We start from the raw sequence: 26,477 nt of genomic DNA on the forward strand, positions 1-26,477 counted from the left end.
TTGCCTCAGAAAAAAAAACTGCCAGTACATCACTTATTTCTAATCCATCAATAGCAGCAGTGTTATCAGTACTGAGCCCTAAATGTAGGTCCTATCATCATATAAAAAGTCGAAAGTATCGACTGCATTCAACTGATAAAATGTATCTTCTATGAGAGTTATATCTTTATCCAAAATACATCGGAAACAAATTTGCACGTTTTTTGGGGGGGATCCTGAAGACTGAGACTCAAAACTTTTTTTTTCCTTCTTTCCAGGAGGAAGGATTATTCAGATGCAAACATTGTCCCAAAATCAATGTACTCTCCATTGATATTCAAATCCTCAAATTCTTCATCTGAACGTCGATATTGAAATATGATATCGTACAAATTGTGGTTTTCTTTTTAAAGCAAATTTTATGCTTTAAATTAAATAAATTTTATTGATTATGAATGTGCCGGAAATTTTTCAGTACTTTAGAGGGTTCTGCCATTTTAGATGTTATGCTGTTCCTGTCTGATTTATCAAATGTGTCATTTAAATCTCCAGTCATTTCTATATCAGTCTGAATGCCTTGCAGTAAAGATTGCAATTCATCCAAAAATGCCAAGTTTCCCACTGGTGATACATACAAGGAAATGAATGTATATTTTCCCCCCAAATCAACAAATTTAAAATCAAATACCTCCCTCATCTGCAGGTGGAGAGAATAATGTCAGAATAAATACAGGTTTAAAAGTCAGGAGCATTGATAGTCCTATTTTAAAATGACACTAAAATGCTCACAATATATTAGAAAGCTCTGTAAAATGCAAAAATAATAAAAAAAATATTAAAACAAGGTACAAAGTAATAATACACAGTTATAAAGCTCAGGAATTATCAATGTGAAGTTACAATGGGTTGATTGTGTTTCATGTGATATAAAAAATAAAATGTTTGCAAAAAATCCACTTACAATATGCTAAAAATGGCAAGAATACTTAACCTTTTACTACCAGTGACTTATTTAGCCAATGTCCACCTGGAATTTCCTCCCCCTTAAACATTTGTTATATCTCTGCAGCAGAACATAGCAGGAGCCTGGTTCAGGTCTTAAATTGAAGCTAACCCCTTTGGCTTTGAGTGTGAATAGTCAAATTTCTTATATTTCTTAATGTGTCCACTCAGCAGACAAACATATGAAAAAAAACAAAAAAAACAGTTTTGGCGAACATTTTTTTTGGTCTTCAGAGGTCAGATTTTCAACTATATGCATGTCAAGGGCCTGGGAATGATTTGTAAACCTTGTTCTAGGTGGCTACTAGCTTGGATAAAAATTTGGGACAAATTGATCAATTAGAAAAAATTTTACATCATGTTTTGTGAAGACTGGACCTGGAATGAAATTTCCGGCCTATAATAAAAAATCATAAAAATATTGAAAATAATAAGAATAAAAACCATTGCAATTGCTATAAAAACCTTAAGACACTGCTAGAGAGCCTTTATCTGCTGTTATGCAATGAAAAAAAACCTCAGAGTTGCCTTCTGGTGTGAAAAAAAGGAGCACTGATAAGAAACTGATAAAAAACTGATTGATTATCCCTTCTGAGTCAATGATTGACAGCTAAAAATGCAGCCTGAAGCTTCTAGAGGAAGTCTCACCCCCTAAGGGCTCTGAATGGCTGAAAACACAAAGAATGACAGCGTTTTTTACCAATCAAATCGCCTTATTTCTGGCGCTCATTCTTCAAAAATTTATTACGTAATCAGTAACGTTTACTAGTCTCTAGCTCTTGAGATAAACTAGTCTGCGTTATTTTGGATATATATCATGCTCCAGAATAAGGTAAAAACATGGGATATATATATATTTGCTGGTTTTTGCTTTTGCGGTTTTGTTGGTAAAAATGTATGATATTGACATGTTGTGCTTGCCGGGTTGCCGTGTGTTTCTATTGGGATTCTGCTAGTTCATTAATTTATTGGTTTATTGCATAATAGTGTCATGTCTGTGGAAACAAACTTTATGGTTTTGTTGTGGTGATATTTGAGAATACGTGCATGTGAGAAAATTTGTGGAGCGGTTTCAAACAAACGTTGTTTATCTCGCGTTTATCTTAAAAATAAAAAGTGTCATTTGGGGAGACAGGAGTGGTCCTCGGTGACCGCGATCCGGACTAAGTTAACAGGTGTGTAATTTAAAAAAAAATAAAACAAGTTAAAAATAAATACTAAATGGGTTTAACATTCAGGAATGTAATTGGTCAGATGCTTACGATAAGTGATGCTGGTGTTTCGTGTGATTTAGCGAATTCAAAAAAATATTCATTTTAAAAACGGCAAGAGCTCGTATGAAAAATAAGTTCTTAAGTATCTTTGTTACAACAGCCGCGCCAGAACTATTCAGATACTGTACATCAGAAAAGTACCTGAACTTGACTGGTTTATATTCAGTTATGTGCATTGGGAACGAAAGGGAGACTTAGATGGATTTTATTAGGGTTTTAGGAATCAGAAAATTTATTTCTACACGTTTATGCCTACGAGCAGAAATAACTTCCTGCTTTCAGCGCTTTTTTTGTTTCTGCTTGTAACCTCGAACAGAGAAACCCAGTACTGACTCACAGAAACACCCCGGAGTTTCTGTGTTTCTGGGATTTAAGAGGGATGTATGCAGCGGTGTTACTAGTCTGGAAGGAGGAGACGCGCATTCCGCACGGGGAGCGTAGAGCAATGAGCCGCACCTGCTGCGCGCTGAGTCCTGTCCTATATAACCGCTGAGCACGGACACACAGAGTCTCCAGCCAGTGTTGGAGATTTATGATTTCAATGTTTTTTTTTCCTTTTGAGCAGAAGCTGGGTTTCTTCCTCTAGTTAAAGTTATTGGAGTTGTGGTTACTGTGCTAGACCGTCGGGAATAGCGCTTTTATTTATTTTTTTGTCAAGCAGTCTGCTGTATACTGTACGTGAAATAAAGATAAGAGTGCTTTCTTGATACTTCACAAGAGTATACATAATCCACGAGCTGTATTAAAAAAAATGAACTGGAAGAAAAGCAATAGGGCTGGAGTTTATAGACTGTGATGCAAATACGAGAGTAGGAGAGGAGGGGACTAGTTCAGGAGCACAACCGGCCCTCTCCTGCCCATTCTCCCACCAGGGTCTGTTGTAAGCCAGTGTGAAATTCAGCTCCTTGCAGTTCAGCTTTCGATCACTCAGCTGCATTGCCCTGGGAATGTGGGGCAAATAAAGGAGATAGCAACCAGACTAGAGGGAGAGTTTTTATTCCTAAGGAATGACTTGTTTTACAACAGCAGACAACTTAAAGAAACAAAAACCTCTGTTCTGCTGCTCCAGGTTGGTTCCACTGGGAACAAGTGTGGCCAGGAGCTCATGAACAGTAATTAGGGGTTGTTTCCACAAGCGGGGCTGGAGTAAGTTAGATGTCAAGGGCAATAAAACTCATTAGACCTAATTGACCAGTTAAAGTGAGTTGTTCTGCTTTCTGCACAGAAACCAGTGCTCTCTTCTCAATGTGTGGGTGAGTCTCTCAGTGATATAACAGCTAGGCAGGACTGCCACTGTGGTCTATTTCATCACCTGTGACCCCATCTTCCAAAGACAACAGTCCAATCTAGCATAGAGTGTCCCGGACTGCTCCGTCAGTGACAGTGAGAGGTTTATCTTGTCTCTTGTTCCGCCAGAATGTAACAAATAGTGACCCCTTAATGGAGGAAACTTCAGCTTTTGTAGGTAATTATACCACTTGACAATGTTACAGGTGATGGGGGGGAACCCCTAGTGATCCCACAGTCTCACATAGACAATGGCCAGTCTACACAAACCTCCAGTCAACACAGCCCTGACCCCTGTTATGTCACCCAGGTCTACTCTGTGAGACAATGATTATTTAGGAAAATTGTAAGGAATGCATTCCAAAGCAGTCAATGGAAGTATGGAATTAAAATAGTCAAGTCTTGATAAATAGAGTATATTATCTATTTATTATACCTTTACATTGTGACAAAAACAAATTTCAAGTCCATTATGAGCACACACAGCATATTAAAGATGGGTCTCTGCACTGTAAAGGAATCTCAGTTCACTTATAAAAACTTTAGCTAATAAACCTGAAATGTCATTTCTTTTACTGCTTGTTCTTTAAGGTACTAACTCATTGACATTATGTAGATTAAAATAAGACTATTCACAAAGAAAAAGCATTTATCACAAATGTATCATGCCAAATAAACTCTAGTAATCAAGAGCAATTAAGAAAAGGAAACAAAACCATCTTTTGAGGATGCCAGATAGAAATGTAAACACACACTCACACGTGGGGCCAATCTTACCAGAAATCAATTAACCCACCAATGATCTTGGACTGATGTCTGAAAACCAGAGCAAACAGTACAATATTAAGGTACTAAAGCTATTAGTAGAACAGATCTAGCTTCTCAACATAATACTTATGTCTGAACTTCATTGAATAGTGACACTTCAATCTTTCATATTCAATATTTTTCACAAAATCAACAGCTGAGAACAGACCGCCATATACCTTTATCCAGTGGTTTTCAGAGCAGAGACTTCCGTGTGGGCAAGAGTTCTTTCCCTGAGGTCCACTGCACTTCAGCTAGCCACGTTCTGGCTGGGTCGTGTGTACTCCTGGGAACGTCGCCTGTAATGAATATTGGGGACTTTGTACAAATTAATAATGTGAGCATATAAATATGATTTGTGTTGAAGCCAAACATAGACAATCACTGTTAAAACTTGAATTCAACCTCCAGTGTCTGCTTTTGAAATGCTGATCATCACCCGTCTTCTGGCTTCTAGATGGACGTGTTAATGGATATTTCTTGTCTTCTTTTTTTTTCCCCCATATGCTCTTCTCTGTATCATTAAGTACTTCTGGGTCATTTCATGTACCTTGTGGCATCTTGGCTGATGGTGAATGGCAGGCAGCTGCTCTAAAAATAACATGCCTATTAATATGATGTTGAAGACAAAACCAAAACAAACAACTTTGTTTTGCACTTTACAATTTATCACAAGCTTGTCATATTTACAGTCATCAACTGATTTAGGCTGCTGTTCCTGTGAAAAATGTCCTTTGTTTAAGAAAGATTCAATTTAAAATCTTTAGGTTTTAAATATAAACCACTGGCAATGTGGTAATCACTTTTACAACTTTTAAGAAGTTGCAAGATATCTCTACAACTATGTTGTCCTTAACCTATTCAGAAACTACCACTAATATTGTAAGAAATTGTTCTCTAGACTCTAGATCTTGTGGGCTCTGTTCTCGATGAATTGGAAAGGTGTCGTTCATGAAGTCCAGTACTCTGTCGATCTCTCTCTTACCAAGAGACTACCCATCTAACGCTGCAGGAAACTCCAGTGCCTGGTCTGGGAATGCTGTGCTATTCAGATTCTGTCAATAAATTTCAAGAATGGTTCACCTTTTGGTTTACACTGTGGCATTTCTTTGCAGTAACAATTGAGTGGGATAGTTATCTGCCTTCTATACTCTTCTGAAAATCATGTATCTTTTTAGCAGTCCCATATCCTTTCCTTATATGCTTGCTGATGAGAATGAGAAATGCTATTTTCAAGACATTAACACGAATATAATTTTTACATTAATTCCAAGGTACAAGAAAATGAATATCTTCAAAATATGCACTTTAATAAACTTACTTAGTTTCTTTTTTGGAAATGGTCAGTGAACCAACCACTCCAGAGCTTGTCCTTCAACCTTGAAATTATTTCCTGGAAATGCTGTAATCACAGAGGAGCTCTTCTCCCCTCAACAATGTCCCTTTTTGTCACAGACAGAATTATGACAGGCTGTTCGTTGATTATAAATGACTTTCTTACAGCCCTTACATTGTCTTTTCTCTTTGATGGATTTATCCATCTTCCAATTTGCCTCCTTATCCGGGAGGCAGGCTCAGTGTTTTTCACGAGCATCAATGCACAGTTTTTGTGCAGGTTCATCTGAAAAGAAAAGACATCTCATGTCTCCCTCTGTCATCTGTGAGCTTCAGCAGTTGTCTTTGTGATGACCTTGCCGTTGTAATCACACACCACCTCTCCCTTCTGGAAACACCTGGAAGTCACAAACTTCTTCCCCTTCACAGGATCGTCAGTGATGCTCAGGCCTTCCCAGATTTGATACTTTATCAACTTTTTAATTTGCATGCCATTTGGTGGCAGTCCTGTGTTGGGCTTCCACTCCTCAAGCACTTCAGACACTGTTGATACATTGGCTGACCAGTCCATCTTCTCCGTCTCCTTTCACAGCTGCTGACCTGGGCAGTACAGCACAGTTTAGTGAAGTAAAGATGAAACGGCTGATAAAACACAAATAAAATGCAATTAAGGTACATTCCAGATTTTCTTAAATACCGTACATGATTGGAGCTATGCAGGTGGAGGTCTTTTGTTCGGTATTAACATGGATTTTAATTGGCTTCTATGAAAATTGGCCATGGTGTGAGTGAGTCCTGTGATGGACTGGTGTCACATTATGGGTGATACAGTACTTTGCATCCACTGCTTGCCAGGATGGTTCCAGTTCTACCACAACCCTGAATTGAGTGGATGGGTATATCAATGTAGCCATCAACTTGCATGTTCCTCTTCTTCACTCAATGCAAAGGAAGCCAGCTGTTGTTTGAGGTTTTGTGCTCTTTAACAGGAATTATGACCATTTTTGTGCCCACTTGTTGAAACAACACTTTCTTTGCACCCATTCCTCAACCTGTAATAGCGAGAAAATAAAAATGAATACACCAAACTGTAAAAATCCCATCTATGTAATTTCTTACTTTTGTTGTATGAAAGTATTCTTACTGTCATGTTCTTTACCACCCCTGGGTGCTACAGGTGCTTCAGCTGGAGAAAGGCCTGCAGGTAATACAGTACAAGAAGCTGCTCAGGCAAGGTGATGTCTTGCCCAGTCTGTGCAACACATCTCTCTTTGCAACACTTTGCAACACCTTCCAGCAATCCTTCGTACTTGGTTCTGGACTCTGCAACTGTCTATATCTGTGGGAGAAATTAATACTCATCAACTTTTTTTGTATTCAAATTAAAAGTACAACTGAAAGAAGTTTTAAAATGAAAATGACCTATTTTTAGTAATCTCTTGGCAACATTCTTACTGTTCTTCTTCTGAATATCCTTTAGGATACTTTGGAAGTTGATGATGAGGTTAGCCAGGCTGGGATCCTCTACTTTCACACTGATATCATTTAGGATGTAGCCCGGAAAATGGTTTATGTTCTTAATATAATTAGCAATGATTTGGTGAGACAGTCCAGTGGTCTTCATTTGGTTACAATAATTGTTGTTTTGGATAGGCCCTTTACAAAGTTTAAGGAAGATGCAGATGGATCCATAAAAACAGGAATCTGGAAACATTTTCTACCTCACAAATGTAGAGTCACTATGTTTATGGCTGAGATTTCACATGGGTGAATTTTAAGCTAAGGAGTAAAAACATGTGCTATGGAAATATCACTGCTCAATTTTAAATGCCTTTAAAAATAAATACCTCCTGAGAGCAATCTGCCACTCCAAGATCCTTGGTAAGGTCCTGTTTAAACCCAGCCAGGTGAGGAGCATCCAGGGAGTGCGTTCTGTCCAGTCCAGCCTGGGTCACCGTCTTCCTGAGAGCCTGCTGATGGCTTTTAAGAACTGGGAGGACAGTAGGAATACAAAATACACATTTAAACATTTTTACTTCTAAGACAAACTAGAATACAAGTATAAAACAAAAGATACATTTGGAAAAAATAGAAAGTTCTCCAGAACTCACATCTTCCCCTTCCTCTTCCACTTCAGTCTCTGGCATCTCTTCCTCCTGGACAGCAGCCTCTTGCTCAGGGCATCTGGACCACTGGTATATCATTTTAACATACCCTTACATAAAGGTAAAGGTTAGAAATGAAACAGAAGAACCCTTATAAATTATAAATATCTTACCTTGCTGATGTGTCTTCAGGATTCCACATAAAACAGTCCATGGACTCCGCCAGTCTCACATTCTCACCACACATGAGCCCTATGCTCTTGCAATCCCCGACCTGCCCATTCCTCAGGTGATTCAACAAGTCCTTCCTGGCCTGGAGAAGGAACTTGCTGATCTCCTCTGCTGAGGCTCATTTCATACACACCCTCTTTAGGTGAAGAGGAAACTGGTCAAATGTCTTCAGGCAGGTCTTGCACACCAGAGGAATCCTCATGGGTCTCTTTTGAAAATAAATAACTTTTGTGTAAAGGAACAAGTCAAGACTGTTTCAGTTTCTTAACCGAGCCTTAATTTTCTCTCCAATAGCTTCACCATATTGTTTATTGAATTTTTATCAGAATTATACCTTGCTCTAAAATAATGACTTTATAAAACAACTTAACTCTTACTTGGTCTTGTTCGCAGTCTTTCCAGTAGAAGTCGTTGTAGAATTTAAGAACTGCTGTGATAATTTGATCTGCCCGAGTGTCCTTCCCTAACCCAGTATTGATAGCTTGTGTACTGTAGGGTCCAAAGGTGGTGTTCTGCAATTTCCTCCCATAATGTTTCTTTGATCAGTTGGAAGCAAGTGTGAAAGCTTCCTCCCAGTGGGGAAGCTCAAGATCCTCTAGTTGTATGACAAATTTTCCTCATAGTGCTCTTCGAGGATCTGCAGTGTGGTGTGAAGCCAATTTTTGGCATTGCTTACCAGCTTCAAATATGTGAGTTTGGGTGGCTTGGCAGGTTTTATGAGTTCCTCGGTCTTCCGTCGTAGGCTGGCGGGTGCTCGGTTCTCCCGTCCAATAAAACTGCTGTGTTTTGTTAATGGTGGACTGTTTGGATCATTTTGTAGATGATCCTGGTTCCTTGTTGGAAGGTATCCTGTCTGTTTGACATGTTTGTTGTGTAGGCAGTGTGGAGGGTGACCGTACGGTTGCGTACGTTGTCAACTCTGGATTGATCCATACTTACCATTTAAATGCCTAAAGCTTCGTTGACACCATTAGGTTTCCACTGTTAGGCAGCTTTACCTCTGTAGAATCTGTGGCTCCATAGGAAGACAATCTTGCCTTTCTGTGTGTCGCTATGTTTCTGCCTGGGTCTTCTTCAGGCATTGTTCTGGAACACTGTGTCCATGCTGGCCTGTTTTTATCCTGTTTTGTAAGGGGCAGTGTGTTGTAGTTCCTCCTAGGGGGCTAGTTTGTATCCTATGGTCTGTGTTCCTTCTGTACGTTTCTGTACGAGTAGGTGCAGTTTCAGTTGGTGAATGGGTTTCTGCTTTCCCTGGTGGGGATTATGCATGGACCATTAACATCTCAATAGGAAATCAGGGTCTTTTTGTTTTCCTCCCTAGTAGGACTGTGCAAGCTGTGCGAGTTTCCATAGCTGATTGGTTTCAGTTATTCTTCTGTTTGTTGCGTGTTAGTATGGTGAAGAGTTCCAGTCCCTGTAGGGTCTGGCTATTGAGGAGAGGGGAACAAAGCTCCTTCTCCCAGATTTTATCCGAGAGGGGACCATCTGGGACAAGGAGAGCACTCTCCTTCCAACGACTAAAACCCTCCCGGTTTTTCTGATGTTCAGGTCTTGTGTAAAGATAGTATTAAGTCTTTTGATCCACTCCCTTTCCTTTTTCTTTCTTTCTATCTCTGTCCAGTTGGGGTTGCTTTCCAGTCCCGTGGTTCCTGATGTACCTGTGTTGTGTCAGCTGGGTTCGGATGGAGTTACCCGTTCCCCCCACATAGGTCACCCCGCACTTTTTGCACTGGATGCTGTAGATGGCGTTATTGATGTTTTCTGAGAGTGCCCTTTGCAACTGGAAGATTTCTTTAGTTTCTTTGTTTTGGATCATTGTTTTCTGTTATGAAATGTTTGGCTCTTGGTGTATATGATCTGTTTTGTACAGGTTTTAGCTTGCTTTGGACTAATTAATGCTGAAGGTTTTTGTTTTTTTCTGTGTGCAGATATGATTTTGTGCTCCCTCGGTATGTTTGTGTTTTCTAATATCATGGTTTTTGGTTGGTTTTTATGCTGAGTTGAGAATATGATGTGTTGAGGGGTATTTTTCTGTCATCTGGAGTTTTTCTATTTAGAAATGTTTGTGCCACATTTTTGAGGAAACTTTGTGTGTATCTTCTCTGGCATAAAGCTGGGAAGAGTGTGTATTTGGCTTCCTCAAAGTCTTGTTGTTGTGTACAGATTTTGTGGAAGTGTAGGAGTTGTGATTTTACCAGTCCTTTTAAAGTATGTTTTGGGTGGAAGCTATCCTTGTGCAGTAAGCCGTGTGAATGTGTCTTTGAAAAATACCTTGATGTCCAGTTTGTCTGTGTTGTTGAAGGAAGAAACCTTGTATGTGGTGGTGTCTAGGAAGTCTATCAGGCTACCATGCTTGGTGTATTTGAGTTTAATGGACCTGTGGTGTGTGTTGAGGGTGTTAATGATTTCTTGTAAGGCTTGATATGTGCTGCCTATATGTTTATTTTTTATATCTTTGCCCTGGGATGGACTGGTGTCCTTTCCAGGGTGTAGCCTGCCATGTGTCTATTTCTTGCCACGTTTTAAAGTGGAGTTACAATCTTACTATTTTTACAGTTTAAATTGACATTTACAAATGTATATTGAAGCAGCTACCCACCTGAACTACACTATGTCAGCATGTGTAGTCTGCAAAGGAACAAGTAATAGGTTTATTCCATACTGAAAAGAGAAGAGAGAAAACTCAATGTTTCGGCTGTGAAGCCTTCTTCAGGTGTGAGAAAGACAGGGCAGATTACAAAGATTAAATAGCACAGAAGAACAAAAGCTGGGAGAAGGGAGGAGGCAGGAGCAGCAGAGAGGCCACTCAGGAAGTGCAAAATGGAGAGAGGTGAAGAAAGGTGTGAAGTCAAAACCTGCAAGAGAATAGAGAAGATTACATTAAAATAAGTCAGTCATTGAGAGATCCTGGCTATTTGAGGTGAAAAGAAAAACTATGGGCTTGGAGAAATCTTTAACCTTCCCAGCCCTAATATGTTCTCTGAAGCATTCTCCTAGTCTCCTTTCGGTTTCCCAAATGTAGATAGCTGGGCATTTTTTGCAAGAGATACAGTAAATGAGATTCAGGATGTTGTCAGGGTTATCTGGAATTGTCCTGTGATGCCCTGATTGTCGTTAGATATGTATTTGCCAGTGATGCAGCGAGTGCTATTGCAGGGGAAGGTGCTGAGTGTGAGGGAGCTGTGAAGAAGAAGCTTATGTGGTGGTCAGCGATAAGAGATGATTGGGCGGTCGGAAAAAAGAGTACCAATGGAGGGATCGTCCTGTAAAATGTAGTCATTGTTAATGATGGTCCTGGGGATAGAAATTGGGTTAGGGTGGTAGGGAAGCACCGAGGGAATGCAGTTGTGAGACTGGGAGTTCCTGATTGAGTTGATGATCCGAGGGCTGTTTTTGGCCCGGGAGTAGAATAAAGCGACACTTTTCATCAAACATTTTGACAGGTACCACGCCCCCTTTTTCAGCCAATGGGAGGCCGCCATGGGCAGATGTCCTGCCCCCTTATCGGCCAATGGTGCAATGTTATGGGCGGATGTCCCGCCCCCTCGAGAGCCAATGGTGTGTCATAATGAGTGTTGTTGTCCCGCCTTCCACCCCTAGCAGCCCCAGGCCTCAGGGTCCAAATGCCCACCACCGCATCCCCTTCGATTTATAAATAAGTGTGTGAAAGAGCGTATTAGCAACGAGGGATGGAAGGTGATCATGTCTGCTGCAGGTTTGAATGCAATCTATTATAACCCTAGGGAATCGGCGGTGTGGGAAGTCTGGTGAGTGCCGCGAGTTTCTTGGGTGTGAGCGCACGCACGCACGCATGCACACTGACTGACTGAGTAAAGTGTCACAGAAAGAACTCGCAGGACAAATAGCATGTGAAATGTGAACCACTTTATTTCATCGGTAGGTTTTAAATTACAGAAACATCCCAGTATACACTTTTAAACTTTTCACACACATTACAGACTACTGCTTGCAATCGCCAATTAAATGTTGGTGCAGAAAATTAGTTGTAGCTATCGCCCCAACATTGTTCAGAAACTCAGCAGCATCTGAAAAAGCATTCATAACGCCCTTTCTCTTGCCATTTTTTATAGCCATGAACACCGAACTGGGCGACCCTAACAGAGCAAATAAATTAGCCTGAGTGATCAGAGGGACGGTGTTACCACAGGTTCTATGTAAAATACGTTGTATTTTGGAATACACACCGCTGAATCCGCCAGGCTTCAGTTTCTGATCTGAAAACATCAGAATCGCAGTAATTTCACTCATGTTCTTTACATGCACATCTATCTCTTTAACAAATTCAAGGACATTAGCATTCAGTTAATTGATTTTCATTTCAAGCTTTGCAGAAAGAAGAGTGTAAAGCACTTTTTGTAAGAATTCTTACGTATACATTCGAAATTTTTCGTTCTTCTCACAATGGCACACCTGTGTCTGTAAAACAGAGTGAAAGCTCTATTCACATTGCGAGTATTTCACAGCCCTGGTTTTACATAGATCTTTTTTCTTTTCTGTAAAAATAAGTATAAATAAGTATAAAATAAGTTTTGCAACGCACCAAAAGTCACGTGTAGTATTTTTCCATCTACCTTTACAAGTAAGGAGCGTACATTCTCATATGGCGAGCGGTCGTCAATTATTTTTCTCAGCAAGTGCTTTATAATCTGCTCAGTATCATCTGTAAAAGTATAGGCACCCAGGCCACTGGCGATGTACAGAACAGCCGATAAAATTCGGGCTAAACTGAGACACTTATAAATTTCTAATGCGGCAAACAACACATCTTTGTACTGTAACATGACCAGGGGAAGGGTCATTCATAACAGGTATTTTCGGAATGACCTACTTAAAATACTAGATATGGACCTTAGCAAAATGGCTGCCAAAAAGAATCAGCTGACCGGTAAATGGAAAGGGTCTACCCTGAGAAACAATGAGACACAGCTGAGCCGCATCAGGAACCGAAATATAAGTGCCCCGGAGGCAGTGAACAGGGCGGAAGCCGATAAGGTGAATGCGGTTTGGAGGAAAAGAGAGGAAAGAGGTGTATGTTAAAGATCGGGCTAAAGAATAACGGACTACTGAAAGGAGAAAAGGTTTATGGTTTTTGGATTACGGACACTGGATAAAGATACATCGCGGATTGGCTTTATTACGGACTTTTGGAACTCGGATCGGATCAGGATTAAGGGAACGGATTACGGACTGTATTTGGAAGATAGTTGGAGGAAGAAACGCCACAAAACTCAGGAAAGAAAAGTGTGGTGTGAGTACTACTTTCATTTACATAAACTTTCCCCCGGAGACACCACAGTACCCATCCGCGCACCCGACAACCAGGCATGTGTGACCCCGTTGACCTGGATGATTAATCAAACAGGCCGCGCATTCATCAACCACAACCCCCTTTAAACAATGGTTGAAGGTGCAACATACCACCCACTTTACAATCTGATCCATAGCATCGGGCTCATTAGAGCCATCGTTAGCTAAACTAGGTTGAACATTATCATTAATCACATTTTGGCGAACACACATGAACAGACACGAAACATTCAAGCTTGATGGTAGTTTGAAGATTGATGCATCGACCTCTTCGTTATTCTATTAAAGGAAAAAAGAAAAGGAAGGCTTAACAAAATAAATAGGCATGCTTTTTACCTAAAATATTTAAATTGTAATGCCTCTTTTGTGTTAGAGTTCTTTGTTTGCTTCGAACTTGCTGTGGTTTAATATTTACCATTTGTAGCAACTCTTCATCAGTCGTTGACGGACCCCCAACACCTGAATCGCCATCAGAGTTCACATGACAGCCACTGTCACACACCACTGAGTGCTGAGTCAGCTTTTGCTAAAAAGAAGACAAAGTGTTGAAAACGAAATACGCTAAACGCAGATTGAAACAACAATTCCACGATCAGAAAAAATATTTTAGCAACCTACTTCTTCAGTTTGCATAGCAGAGGAATCCGATGATTCACTACTCAAAGAAGCCATCTTCGCAGCAGTCAATATCGGGGCCTCACAGCTCAGGTGTCACACTTCAAAACTGGCAAGTCGGCTAATTTAAGCATAAACTCCAAATTTGTAACCATGCTCAAGACATTTTTCAAATGGTTGTGATGTTTTAGAACGCCCCACCATATCCCCCCGCCCCAAAATCACACGTGTTTTATCGAGAGTGAAAAGTAATCACGTTGAATTAAAATATGTAAGCTTATTTCAATGACAAATTCTCAACAACTTTTCAAAAGTTTGAAATGATTTTCCACGTACCGTGAACGTAAAGTCTTTAAACCTTAAAAATATTAACATGCAACCCAAGCCTCAAATGATGTGTGTTTCTCTAGAAAAGAAATTACATTGAATCAAAAAATGTAAAACTTATTTTATCTTTTGAGAAGAGCATTGTAGGGCGGGTCTTTATATTTTAGTGGATAGGTCATAAAAGTGTTAAAATAATTGAATAAGACACATTTAGCAGCGATAACTTATAAGCACGAGCAAAAATTGATCTTATAGATTATAGACGCTTATAGATTTTAACAATATAACAGACTTTACTAAAATGTTTACTTTTAAAATAAATATTACATCACAACATGTCCACACTCAGGCACCTGCCGTTAAAGGTTATGGGATGTAGAGATACAGTATATAAGGTTCATGATAAGAATAAATGGCTGGCGATAAACCTTTCCTCGATCCTTTGCGGACTTGTAAAACTGTTCATGATCAGAATAAAAAACGCTCACGCTATTACACAAGCACCCGTGTCTCGCCAAAGCTGACAAATAAACAGACGGAAAAGCCGCACTGCACGTGTGAACAGGGGAATGAGCGAGCGAGCGGGGATAGGGCGCCTCCTGCGCTTAAAAGCTTACAGCACCTGGTATTCCCAGGCGGTCTCCCATCCAAGTACTAACCAGGCCCATCCCTGTTTAGCTTCCAAAATCAGACAAGATCAGGCGTGCTCAAGGGGGTGTGGCCGTAAGCGAGAGCAGGGCTCACTGGCACCCTTCTTATAGAGAGGACAGCTCCGCCACATCTTTTACGACGCTGCTTTTTTTCCCTTGCGTTTTTCTCTTCTTCCCACGTTCTCTCTCTTCACTGCCTTCGTCCCCGCTCTATTTCACTTCAGCCTTTCACTCTTGCTTCCTTCCAATGAGGACGGAGCTGCGGGAGAAAGGGCGCTATAGAGGATCGCTGTGGAGAGCTGCTGCTGTGCTTTGACATCTGAGCTCTGTGGAAAATGATCTCAATACAATTCTGAAAAAGGCGACTCCCCGAACGCCAGCCGAACAAGTCTCCACAGCCGAAGCGCTGTGTCTCTTTTCAGCTGGCGATAAACCTTTCCTCGATCCTTTGCGGACTTGTAAAACTGTTCATGATCAGAATAAAAAAGGCTCACGCTAATACACAAGCACCCGTGTCTCGCCAAAGCTGACAAATAAACAGACAGAAAAGCCGCACTGCACGTGTGAACAGGGGAATGAGCGAGCGAGCGGGGATAGGGCGCCTCCTGCGCTTAAAAGCTTATAACACCTAGTACTCGCAGGCGGTCTCCCATCCAAGTACTAACCAGGCCCGTCCCTGCTTAGCTTCCGCAATCAAACGAGATCAGGCATGCTCAAGGGGGTGTGGCCATAAGGGACAGCAGGGCTCACTGGCACCCTTCTATTAGAGAGGACAGCTCCGTCACCTCTTTTACGACGCTGCTTTTTTTCCCTTGCGTTTTTCTCTTCTTCCCACGTTCTCTCTCTTCACTGCCTTCGTCCCCGCTCTATTTCACTTCAGCCTTTCACTTGTAGCGGCAATGGTTGTTAATAAGACAGAATTAAGTGTTGCTGTGCTTTTTCAAATGAGGCCCCATCTCTCTGTTCATCTCTGTGGTGCAGCCACAGAGAAACTATTCATGCAGGCTGATTTAAAGATGTTTTCTTTTGATAAGGGACAGCTCCCAAATGGGGATGCACTTAGCTAAGCCTAGCTATCATGATCAATGGTCATCCATTGGCGCCTATCTTTCTAGGGTGTGCCAGATGGACATCTGGACTGCATTCCTAAGTGTCAGGAGTAAGTGACTCACATCTCACCTTCAACAACCAATCAGGGACTGGTAGGGCCGAGTAACCTACGTGGGACTCTGATGCCCATGGAACTTTCAGCCAATGAACGAGCTGAAGTTCCTCCAGGTAAAAACAGGCAACACAGAGGGCCTGAGAGACTATTTCCTGGACTTTTCTAAAGGGAATTCAAAGGAGAATTCCAGGGCAGGACGGCCCAGGAGCCAAAGGCTCCCAAGGGCAGGACATTCTCGCAGCGCGCCTCCTGACCATCCTAAGAGTCAGCCTGGACAACCACGGAACGACCAGTGTGTCCGAGTGCCAGAACTTTCCTTTGTTCTAAGAGTCTAGAGCGGAGGTTGCCAGAGAGTAACCAGAGGATCCACCTGAGGTAAGCACCAGCAGCAAGCCTTGTGAACAGGTCGGAACTGTGGACAGCTGAATCACTAATCAGAACTAGCGCTTCATCAGGAATGAACCGGTCCTCTTCCTGACTTGCTGGGACCCACAGTCATCTTTTCTCCTGTGCACAAACTTTGCTAGTTAAAGCCAACACTAACTAGCCGGTCAGTGAGCATCTGCAGCACAGCACAGCCTGGCACGGAGCCAAAGAGCCCGCAGGAGATCTGAATCCCCAGAGATTGGATGAGTATTCAACTTCAATGCATTACAGCTCAAGAATTCAATTGTTATCCCAACCAGTTGATATCAATTTTATTCCTAAGAGTTATGTACTTGTTTTGAGTATCTAATGTAGAAGTTGTAACCAAGTTCAATTACGAAACGGTCTAAATGAATGATATACTGAACTTATGTCCTCTTGATATATGTAACTCTTTGTAACTGAATGAATATATATCTTTTGTATTCTGAAAACCGTCACGATAAGATCTGTTAGGTTTACATGCATATTTTATGTATTAATAAATGTATCCTCGTGTATTAGTACCTGTGTGTGTGTGTGTGTGTGTGTGTTGTTTGAGTTATATCGCATGGTTGGATTCTAAGGCCATTAAAAGAATCCATTTCGTGATTTACGGCTACAATTAATAATTGTCCCCTTAAATGCCCAAATTCTACATTAGTATAGTGGCAAGTATCCCCGCCTGTCACGCGGGAGATTGGGGTTTGATTCCCCACCGGGGAGTAGCTTTTCTTTTACCTCCTTAGAGAAAGGACTGCCTTTCACTTCTCTGTTTTCTTTCACAGCGTCGTGCACCTTTTCATTGCTCTCGCTTTCAGAGCCTCCGCACGGCACACGACTCGACATCAGAAAGCACATTGAAGTGAAAGCAGGAAGCGCTGCGACATGCACTGTGCAGATCCCGCCACACTAAGAGGTGAGTGGGTCTGTTCGATGCACAAAGAACGCTTTGATAAGCGTCAAAGGCAAGTCATTCCGAGTTGGTCGTTTGTGTTTTCTGTTCAGACGCGAAATGCTGAAATGATCTCTCGGCTCCTCGGTTGTCATTTCTGCTCCGTAAAGAAATCACAGCACGCGTCGGCTTCCAGCACGGTGGGTCGGGACACGATGCCGGGGGTCGGAGAGAGCGATGTCTTCCTCGTTAGTATAGTGGTGATTATCCCCACCTGTCACGCGGGAGACTGGGGTACATCAGGACGCGCATTGGAGTGAAAGCAGGATGCGCTGCGACATGCACTGTGCAGATCCCGCCACACTAAGAGGTGAGTGGGTCTGTGCGATCACAGCGCTAGGCGAATCCCCAATCCCCTTTTGTGCGTGGCGACAAAAGAAGCCGGTCTGTTTCCGCCCAGTTTCGAACCAGGGACTTTTCGCGTGGGAGGCAAACGTGATAACCACTACACTACGGAAACGGTAGCAAACCCTTCCCAGCGGCCCAGTGCTGAGCTTCGCCAATGCGATTCAGCTGCTTCCAGTGCCTTTATTGGAGTGCGCTGATGGACCGTGCTCTCTCTCCAGAGACCAGCACGCCTGTCATGGACGGAGCAGGAAAAGCGGCGCCACATTCTACAGCCCTCTCCACGCAATCGACGAAATCGGGCTACTGAAGTGGAGAAAATCGCCTCTCCAGAAAGTGCAAATATCATCTTGGAGAGTATAAATCCTATTGCCGAAGGTCAGCCCTGTCTACCAGAGTAACCCTCCCACCTCCTGCAGCGATGATCAGCTCGTCTCACACGCGAGAAGTCTTCGGTTGGAAACAAGCGCCCCCTCTTCTCGCGCGTTTTGCACGTTCGAGTGGTTTTAATGCGGCTCCTTCGTACACGGTGCTGATCTTTTGGAAAGCAGGAGGCAAAACTGACACGTTCCCATACCGGGAGTCAAACCCGGGCCGCCTGGGTGAAAACCAGGAATCCTAACCGCTAGACCATATGGGAGCACACAACCCCGCTGTTCCGGGCATCATGCAAGCAAACTACATAAATATGAGAAAACACGCAAGAGAGTTGTCACTCAGAGTGTCGAAGGGTCGATGTATACTGGGGCTCAGTTGAAATGCAACGTCAGGACTTTTCCGAATTAGGTCACACGAAGAGAGCACAGCCTTTTCCGCCCTACCATGTGTGTATCGGTAACTCGCCGTGATCGTATAGTGGTCAGTACTTTGCGTTGTGGCCGCAACAACCCCGGTTCGAATCCGGGTCACGGCAGAATAGGGGCGTCTACTTTTACTACTTGCGCGAATGAAGGCAAAAGAAAGCCAATCGATGTGAACGAACGGCGCTTTACAGAGGAGTACTGCCTGACTGGATCGTTGATGAACGACAGAGGCCACTCCGACCTCTTCTCGGTTTTCTTCAACGACTTACTAAGGATCTTCTTCACATTCGCCCATGCAGGGGAAGCCAGTTACACCAAAGCAAACGCAGGAAAGTGCATTTCAAGCAGAGACCAGGAGGGACTTGTTTACACCGAGAGTGGTCGGAGAATGGAACAATGCGCCCAGCCCTGTTGCTGGAGCCGATTCTTGATGAGATCTTGGGCTCACTGGATGCTAATCTTTCTGTTGTTCTTGCAGGTCCTGCGCTGCTTTTGAGCCGACAGAGCTCGTCCTGGTCTGTCGGCACAGCCCAATTGCAAATGATCGGCTCCGCGTACAGAAGGAACGTGCGTTTGGTACAAGAGTGCATGAAGGCACCGGAAATACATTGGGAACAAATGACCGGTCGCTCAAGACCTCTGTGAAGTACAGGAGCGTGCAACAAGAGGCTGTTTCCGCCCGGTCTCGAACCGGGGACCTTTCGCGTGTTAGGCGAACGTGATAGCCGCTACACTACGGAAACCTGCAGGGACCGCTGCTGGTGTCTCGCTTGCGTTTCGGGCTGAGAATGGGAAGCGTCACTTTAGGCAGGGGGCGCTGGAGAGAGGAACAAAGGGCGCGATGAAACAAAATGCCGAAACCCGGGATCGAACCAGGGACCTTTAAATCTTCAGTCTAACGCTCTCACAACTGAGCTATTTCAGCAGTGCACAGAGCCCACAGCCACCTGCTCCAGCCTTCCTGTATTGCGGCATGAGCGCACCAAGAGGAGCGGGAGAGTGTTGCAGGAACGTCACTCAGAAGGAAAGCCACCCAGCTGCGCCCTCTGAGCTCTGTCCAGCGCATCTTCCTCGCATGGACTCCTGCCTGCGACGGGCAGGAAACAATTAGCAAGAACAGAACAGCACCCCATGGGTGTCTCATGACCACACCTTAGGTTGTGACACGTGCAGGTGTGAGGGGTTGCCGGGCTACTCTGGAGCAGAGCTTGGGCGGAGGGGGGGCGGGAAAGCAGACAAAGAGGTGACACCTCAAGGTCTGCACGATCACAGCTCTCCGCCGCCCCAGGCTTCCGCTCGATAAGCTACTGGACACACCCGCCCCTCCTCACACAGACCGTGGAAAAGCACCCGAGTGGGAGGGCTCTCTCTTCCTCCCAGGAGCTCTTGGACACGACGCACAGACAGAGCGCGGGGAGCCGCCGCCTGCAAACACGGCTCCAGGCAGGACTCCACTCAGCAGGAGCCGCAGAGCAGAGGAGATGGGGGCAGCTTAGTTCCTGTGCAGAGACCTGAGCTGTTGTTGCTGCGGACGCTGTCTTTTCTGTTCTCGGGGTAGGAGTGAATGTTGAGTTGCCCTTAGAAATGAAGCAGAGCACTTCAACGGCACGGGTGTGTGTCTGTGCGTGCGCCCTGGTGATTCTGGGAGACAGATCGAACCTGGGCTAAAAGAGAGGGGGCTTAGCCCTCTTCCATTTGCTAGTTCAGAGTTGTACAACCCATTCGTATCTGCTAGGCGGCGCAGTCGTCGTGCACAAAGAACGCTTTGAAAAGCGTCAAAAGCAAGTCATTCCGAGTTGGTCGTTTGTGTTTTCCGTTCAGACGCGAAATGCTGAAATGATCTCTCGGCTCCTCGGTTGTCATTTCTGCTCCGTAAAGGAATCACAGCACGCGTCGCCTTCCAGCACGCTGGGTCGGGACACGATGCCGGGGATCGAAGGGTGTGATGTCTTCCTCGTTAGTATAGTGGCAAGTATCCCCGCCTGTCACGCGGGAGACCGGGGTTCGATTCCCCGACGGGGAGTCGAAAGCTTTTCTTTTACCTCCTTAGAGAAAGGACTGCCTTTCACTTCTCTGTTTTCTTTCACAGCGTCGTGCACCTTTTCATTGCTCTCGCTTTCAGAGCCTCCGCACGGCACACGACTCGACATCAGAAAGCACATTGAAGTGAAAGCAGGAAGCGCTGCGACATGCACTGTGCAGATCCTGCCACACTAAGAGGTGAGTGGGTCTGTTCGATGCACAAAGAACGCTTTGATAAGCGTCAAAGGCAAGTCATTCCGAGTTGGTCGTTTGTGTTTTCTGTTCAGACGCGAAATGCTGAAATGATCTCTCGGCTCCTCGGTTGTCATTTCTGCTCCGTAAAGAAATCACAGCACGCGTCGGCTTCCAGCACGGTGGGTCGGGACACGATGCCGGGGGTCGGAGAGAGCGATGTCTTCCTCGTTAGTATAGTGGTGATTATCCCCACCTGTCACGCGGGAGACTGGGGTACATCAGGACGCGCATTGGAGTGAAAGCAGGATGCGCTGCGACATGCACTGTGCAGATCCCGCCACACTAAGAGGTGAGTGGGTCTGTGCGATCACAGCGCTAGGCGAATCCCCAATCCCCTTTTGTGCGTGGCGACAAAAGAAGCCGGTCTGTTTCCGCCCAGTTTCGAACCAGGGACTTTTCGCGTGGGAGGCAAACGTGATAACCACTACACTACGGAAACGGTAGCAAACCCTTCCCAGCGGCCCAGTGCTGAGCTTCGCCAATGCGATTCAGCTGCTTCCAGTGCCTTTATTGGAGTGCGCTGATGGACCGTGCTCTCTCTCCAGAGACCAGCACGCCTGTCATGGACGGAGCAGGAAAAGCGGCGCCACATTCTACAGCCCTCTCCACGCAATCGACGAAATCGGGCTACTGAAGTGGAGAAAATCGCCTCTCCAGAAAGTGCAAATATCATCTTGGAGAGTATAAATCCTATTGCCGAAGGTCAGCCCTGTCTACCAGAGTAACCCTCCCACCTCCTGCAGCGATGATCAGCTCGTCTCACACGCGAGAAGTCTTCGGTTGGAAACAAGCGCCCCCTCTTCTCGCGCGTTTTGCACGTTCGAGTGGTTTTAATGCGGCTCCTTCGTACACGGTGCTGATCTTTTGGAAAGCAGGAGGCAAAACTGACACGTTCCCATACCGGGAGTCAAACCCGGGCCGCCTGGGTGAAAACCAGGAATCCTAACCGCTAGACCATATGGGAGCACACAACCCCGCTGTTCCGGGCATCATGCAAGCAAACTACATAAATATGAGAAAACACGCAAGAGAGTTGTCACTCAGAGTGTCGAAGGGTCGATGTATACTGGGGCTCAGTTGAAATGCAACGTCAGGACTTTTCCGAATTAGGTCACACGAAGAGAGCACAGCCTTTTCCGCCCTACCATGTGTGTATCGGTAACTCGCCGTGATCGTATAGTGGTCAGTACTTTGCGTTGTGGCCGCAACAACCCCGGTTCGAATCCGGGTCACGGCAGAATAGGGGCGTCTGCTTTTACTACTTGCGCGAATGAAGGCAAAAGAAAGCCAATCGATGTGAACGAACGGCGCTTTACAGAGGAGTACTGCCTGACTGGATCGTTGATGAACGACAGAGGCCACTCCGACCTCTTCTCGGTTTTCTTCAACGACTTACTAAGGATCTTCTTCACATTCGCCCATGCAGGGGAAGCCAGTTACACCAAAGCAAACGCAGGAAAGTGCATTTCAAGCAGAGACCAGGAGGGACTTGTTTACACCGAGAGTGGTCGGAGAATGGAACAATGCGCCCAGCCCTGTTGCTGGAGCCGATTCTTGATGAGATCTTGGGCTCACTGGATGCTAATCTTTCTGTTGTTCTTGCAGGTCCTGCGCTGCTTTTGAGCCGACAGAGCTCGTCCTGGTCTGTCGGCACAGCCCAATTGCAAATGATCGGCTCCGCGTACAGAAGGAACGTGCGTTTGGTACAAGAGTGCATGAAGGCACCGGAAATACATTGGGAACAAATGACCGGTCGCTCAAGACCTCTGTGAAGTACAGGAGCGTGCAACAAGAGGCTGTTTCCGCCCGGTCTCGAACCGGGGACCTTTCGCGTGTTAGGCGAACGTGATAGCCGCTACACTACGGAAACCTGCAGGGACCGCTGCTGGTGTCTCGCTTGCGTTTCGGGCTGAGAATGGGAAGCGTCACTTTAGGCAGGGGGCGCTGGAGAGAGGAACAAAGGGCGCGATGAAACAAAATGCCGAAACCCGGGATCGAACCAGGGACCTTTAAATCTTCAGTCTAACGCTCTCACAACTGAGCTATTTCAGCAGTGCACAGAGCCCACAGCCACCTGCTCCAGCCTTCCTGTATTGCGGCATGAGCGCACCAAGAGGAGCGGGAGAGTGTTGCAGGAACGTCACTCAGAAGGAAAGCCACCCAGCTGCGCCCTCTGAGCTCTGTCCAGCTCATCTTCCTCGCATGGACTCCTGCCTGCGACGGGCAGGAAACAATTAGCAAGAACAGAACAGCACCCCATGGGTGTCTCATGACCACACCTTAGGTTGTGACACGTGCAGGTGTGAGGGGTTGCCGGGCTACTCTGGAGCAGAGCTTGGGCGGAGGGGGGGCGGGAAAGCAGACAAAGAGGTGACACCTCAAGGTCTGCACGATCACAGCTCTCCGCCGCCCCAGGCTTCCGCTCGATAAGCTACTGGACACACCCGCCCCTCCTCACACAGACCGTGGAAAAGCCCCCGAATGGGAGGGCTCTCTCTTCCTCCCAGGAGCTCTTGGACACGATGCACAGACAGAGCGCGGGGAGCCGCCGCCTGCAAACACGGCTCCAGGCAGGACTCCACTCCACAGGAGCCGCAGAGCAGAGGAGATGGGGGCAGCTTAGTTCCTGTGCAGAGACCTGAGCTGTTGTTGCTGCGGACGCTGTCTTTTCTGTTCTCGGGGTAGGAGTGAATGTTGAGTTGCCCTTAGAAATGAAGCAGAGCACTTCAACGGCACGGGTGTGTGTGTGTGCGTGCGCCCTGGTGATTCTGGGAGACAGATCGAACCTGGGCTAAAAGAGAGGGGGCTTAGCCCTCTTCCATTTGCTAGTTCAGAGTTGTACAACCCATTTGTATCTGCTAGGCGGCGCAGTCGTCGTGCACAAAGAACGCTTTGAAAAGCGTCAAAAGCAAGTCATTCCGAGTTGGTCGTTTGTGTTTTCCGTTCAGACGCGAAATGCTGAAATGATCTCTCGGCTCCTCGGTTGTCATTTCTGCTCCGTAAAGGAATCACAGCACGCGTCGCCTTCCAGCACGCTGGGTCGGGACACGATGCCGAGGATCGAAGGGTGTGATGTCTTCCTCGTTAGTATAGTGGCAAGTATCCCCGCCTGTCACGCGGGAGACCGGGGTTCGATTCCCCGACGGGGAGTAGAAAGCTTTACTTTTACCTCCTTAGAGAAAGGACTGCCTTTCACTTCTCTGTTTTCTTTCACAGCGTCGTGCACCTTTTCATTGCTCTCGCTTTCAGAGCCTCCGCACGGCACACGACTCGACATCAGAAAGCACATTGAAGTGAAAGCAGGAAGCGCTGCGACATGCACTGTGCAGATCCCGCCACACTAAGAGGTGAGTGGGTCTGTTCGATGCACAAAGAACGCTTTGATAAGCGTCAAAGGCAAGTCATTCCGAGTTGGTCGTTTGAGTTTTCTGTTCAGACGCGAAATGCTGAAATGATCTCTCGGCTCCTCGGTTGTCATTTCTGCTCCGTAAAGAAATCACAGCACGCGTCGGCTTCCAGCACGGTGGGTCGGGACACGATACCGGGGGTCGAAGGGTGTGATGTCTTCCTCGTTAGTATAGTGGCAAGTATCCCCGCCTGTCACGCGGGAGACCGGGGTTCGATTCCCCGACGGGGAGTAAAAAGCTTTTCTTTTACCTCCTTAGAGAAAGGACTGCCTTTCACTTCTCTGTTTTCTTTCACAGCATCGTGCACCTTTTCATTGCTCTCGCTTTCAGAGCCTCCGCACGGCACACGACTCGACATCAGAAAGCACATTGAAGTGAAAGCAGGAAGCGCTGCGACATGCACTGTGCAGATCCCGCCACACTAAGAGGTGAGTGGGTCTGTTCGATGCACAAAGAACGCTTTGATAAGCGTCAAAGGCAAGTCATTCCGAGTTGGTCGTTTGTGTTTTCTGTTCAGACGCGAAATGCTGAAATGATCTCTCGGCTCCTCGGTTGTCATTTCTGCTCCGTAAAGAAATCACAGCACGCGTCGGCTTCCAGCACGGTGGGTCGGGACACGATGCCGGGGGTCGGAGAGAGCGATGTCTTCCTCGTTAGTATAGTGGTGATTATCCCCACCTGTCACGCGGGAGACTGGGGTACATCAGGACGCGCATTGGAGTGAAAGCAGGATGCGCTGCGACATGCACTGTGCAGATCCCGCCACACTAAGAGGTGAGTGGGTCTGTGCGATCACAGCGCTAGGCGAATCCCCAATCCCCTTTTGTGCGTGGCGACAAAAGAAGCCGGTCTGTTTCCGCCCAGTTTCGAACCAGGGACTTTTCGCCTGTGAGACAAACGTGATAACCACTACACTACGGAAACGGTAGCAAACCCTTCCCAGCGGCCCAGTGCTGAGCTTCGCCAATGCGATTCAGCTGCTTCCAGTGCCTTTATTGGAGTGCGCTGATGGACCGTGCTCTCTCTCCAGAGACCAGCACGCCTGTCATGGACGGAGCAGGAAAAGCGGCGCCACATTCTACAGCCCTCTCCACGCAATCGACGAAATCGGGCTACTGAAGTGGAGAAAATCGCCTCTCCAGAAAGTGCAAATATCATCTTGGAGAGTATAAATCCTATTGCCGAAGGTCAGCCCTGTCTACCAGAGTAACCCTCCCACCTCCTGCAGCGATGATCAGCTCGTCTCACACGCGAGAAGTCTTCGGTTGGAAACAAGCGCCCCCTCTTCTCGCGCGTTTTGCACGTTCGAGTGGTTTTAATGCGGCTCCTTCGTACACGGTGCTGATCTTTTGGAAAGCAGGAGGCAAAACTGACACGTTCCCATACCAGGAGTCAAACCCGGGCCGCCTGGGTGAAAACCAGGAATCCTAACCGCTAGACCATATGGGAGCACACAACCCCGCTGTTCCGGGCATCATGCAAGCAAACTACATAAATATGAGAAAACACGCAAGAGAGTTGTCACTCAGAGTGTCGAAGGGTCGATGTATACTGGGGCTCAGTTGAAATGCAACGTCAGGACTTTTCCGAATTAGGTCACACGAAGAGAGCACAGCCTTTTCCGCCCTACCATGTGTGTATCGGTAACTCGCCGTGATCGTATAGTGGTCAGTACTTTGCGTTGTGGCCGCAACAACCCTGGTTCGAATCCGGGTCACGGCAGAATAGGGGCGTCTGCTTTTACTACTTGCGCGAATGAAGGCAAAAAAAAGCCAATCGATGTGAACGAACGGCGCTTTACAGAGGAGTACTGCCTGACTGGATCGTTGATGAACGACAGAGGCCACTCCGACCTCTTCTCGGTTTTCTTCAACGACTTACTAAGGATCTTCTTCACATTCGCCCATGCAGGGGAAGCCAGTTTCACCAAAGCAAACGCAGGAAAGTGCATTTCAAGCAGAGACCAGGAGGGACTTGTTTACACCGAGAGTGGTCGGAGAATGGAACAATGCGCCCAGCCCTGTTGCTGGAGCCGATTCTTGATGAGATCTTGGGCTCACTGGATGCTAATCTTTCTGTTGTTCTTGCAGGTCCTGCGCTGCTTTTGAGCCGACAGAGCTCGTCCTGGTCTGTCGGCACAGCCCAATTGCAAATGATCGGCTCCGCGTACAGAAGGAACG

The 26,477-nt window shown here is 45.6% G+C and overlaps 3 non-coding genes and 2 pseudogenes across 3 annotated transcripts; 1 reads left to right on the forward strand and 4 right to left on the reverse strand.

The window, feature by feature from the left end:
- Positions 1-14,900: 14,900 nt before the first annotated feature.
- LOC148805327 (5S ribosomal RNA) lies at positions 14,901-15,019 on the reverse strand (annotated as a pseudogene).
- A 537-nt stretch (positions 15,020-15,556) lies between these two features.
- LOC148805328 (5S ribosomal RNA) lies at positions 15,557-15,675 on the reverse strand (annotated as a pseudogene).
- Positions 15,676-17,852: 2,177 nt separating this feature from the next.
- Positions 17,853-17,925, reverse strand: trnag-ccc (transfer RNA glycine (anticodon CCC)). The gene has a single exon. It is a non-coding gene; the product is annotated as a tRNA-Gly (tRNA).
- Positions 17,926-21,256: 3,331 nt separating this feature from the next.
- trnag-ccc (transfer RNA glycine (anticodon CCC)) lies at positions 21,257-21,329 on the reverse strand. Its single transcript has one exon. It is a non-coding gene; the product is annotated as a tRNA-Gly (tRNA).
- A 3,127-nt stretch (positions 21,330-24,456) lies between these two features.
- Positions 24,457-24,528, forward strand: trnad-guc (transfer RNA aspartic acid (anticodon GUC)). Its single transcript has one exon. It is a non-coding gene; the product is annotated as a tRNA-Asp (tRNA).
- Positions 24,529-26,477: the final 1,949 nt, after the last annotated feature.

Source organism: Atractosteus spatula, unplaced genomic scaffold (assembly GCF_055471065.1).
Source record: "Atractosteus spatula isolate fAtrSpa1 unplaced genomic scaffold, fAtrSpa1.hap1 Scaffold_73, whole genome shotgun sequence".
NCBI classification, from domain to species: Eukaryota; Metazoa; Chordata; class Actinopteri; order Semionotiformes; family Lepisosteidae; genus Atractosteus; species Atractosteus spatula.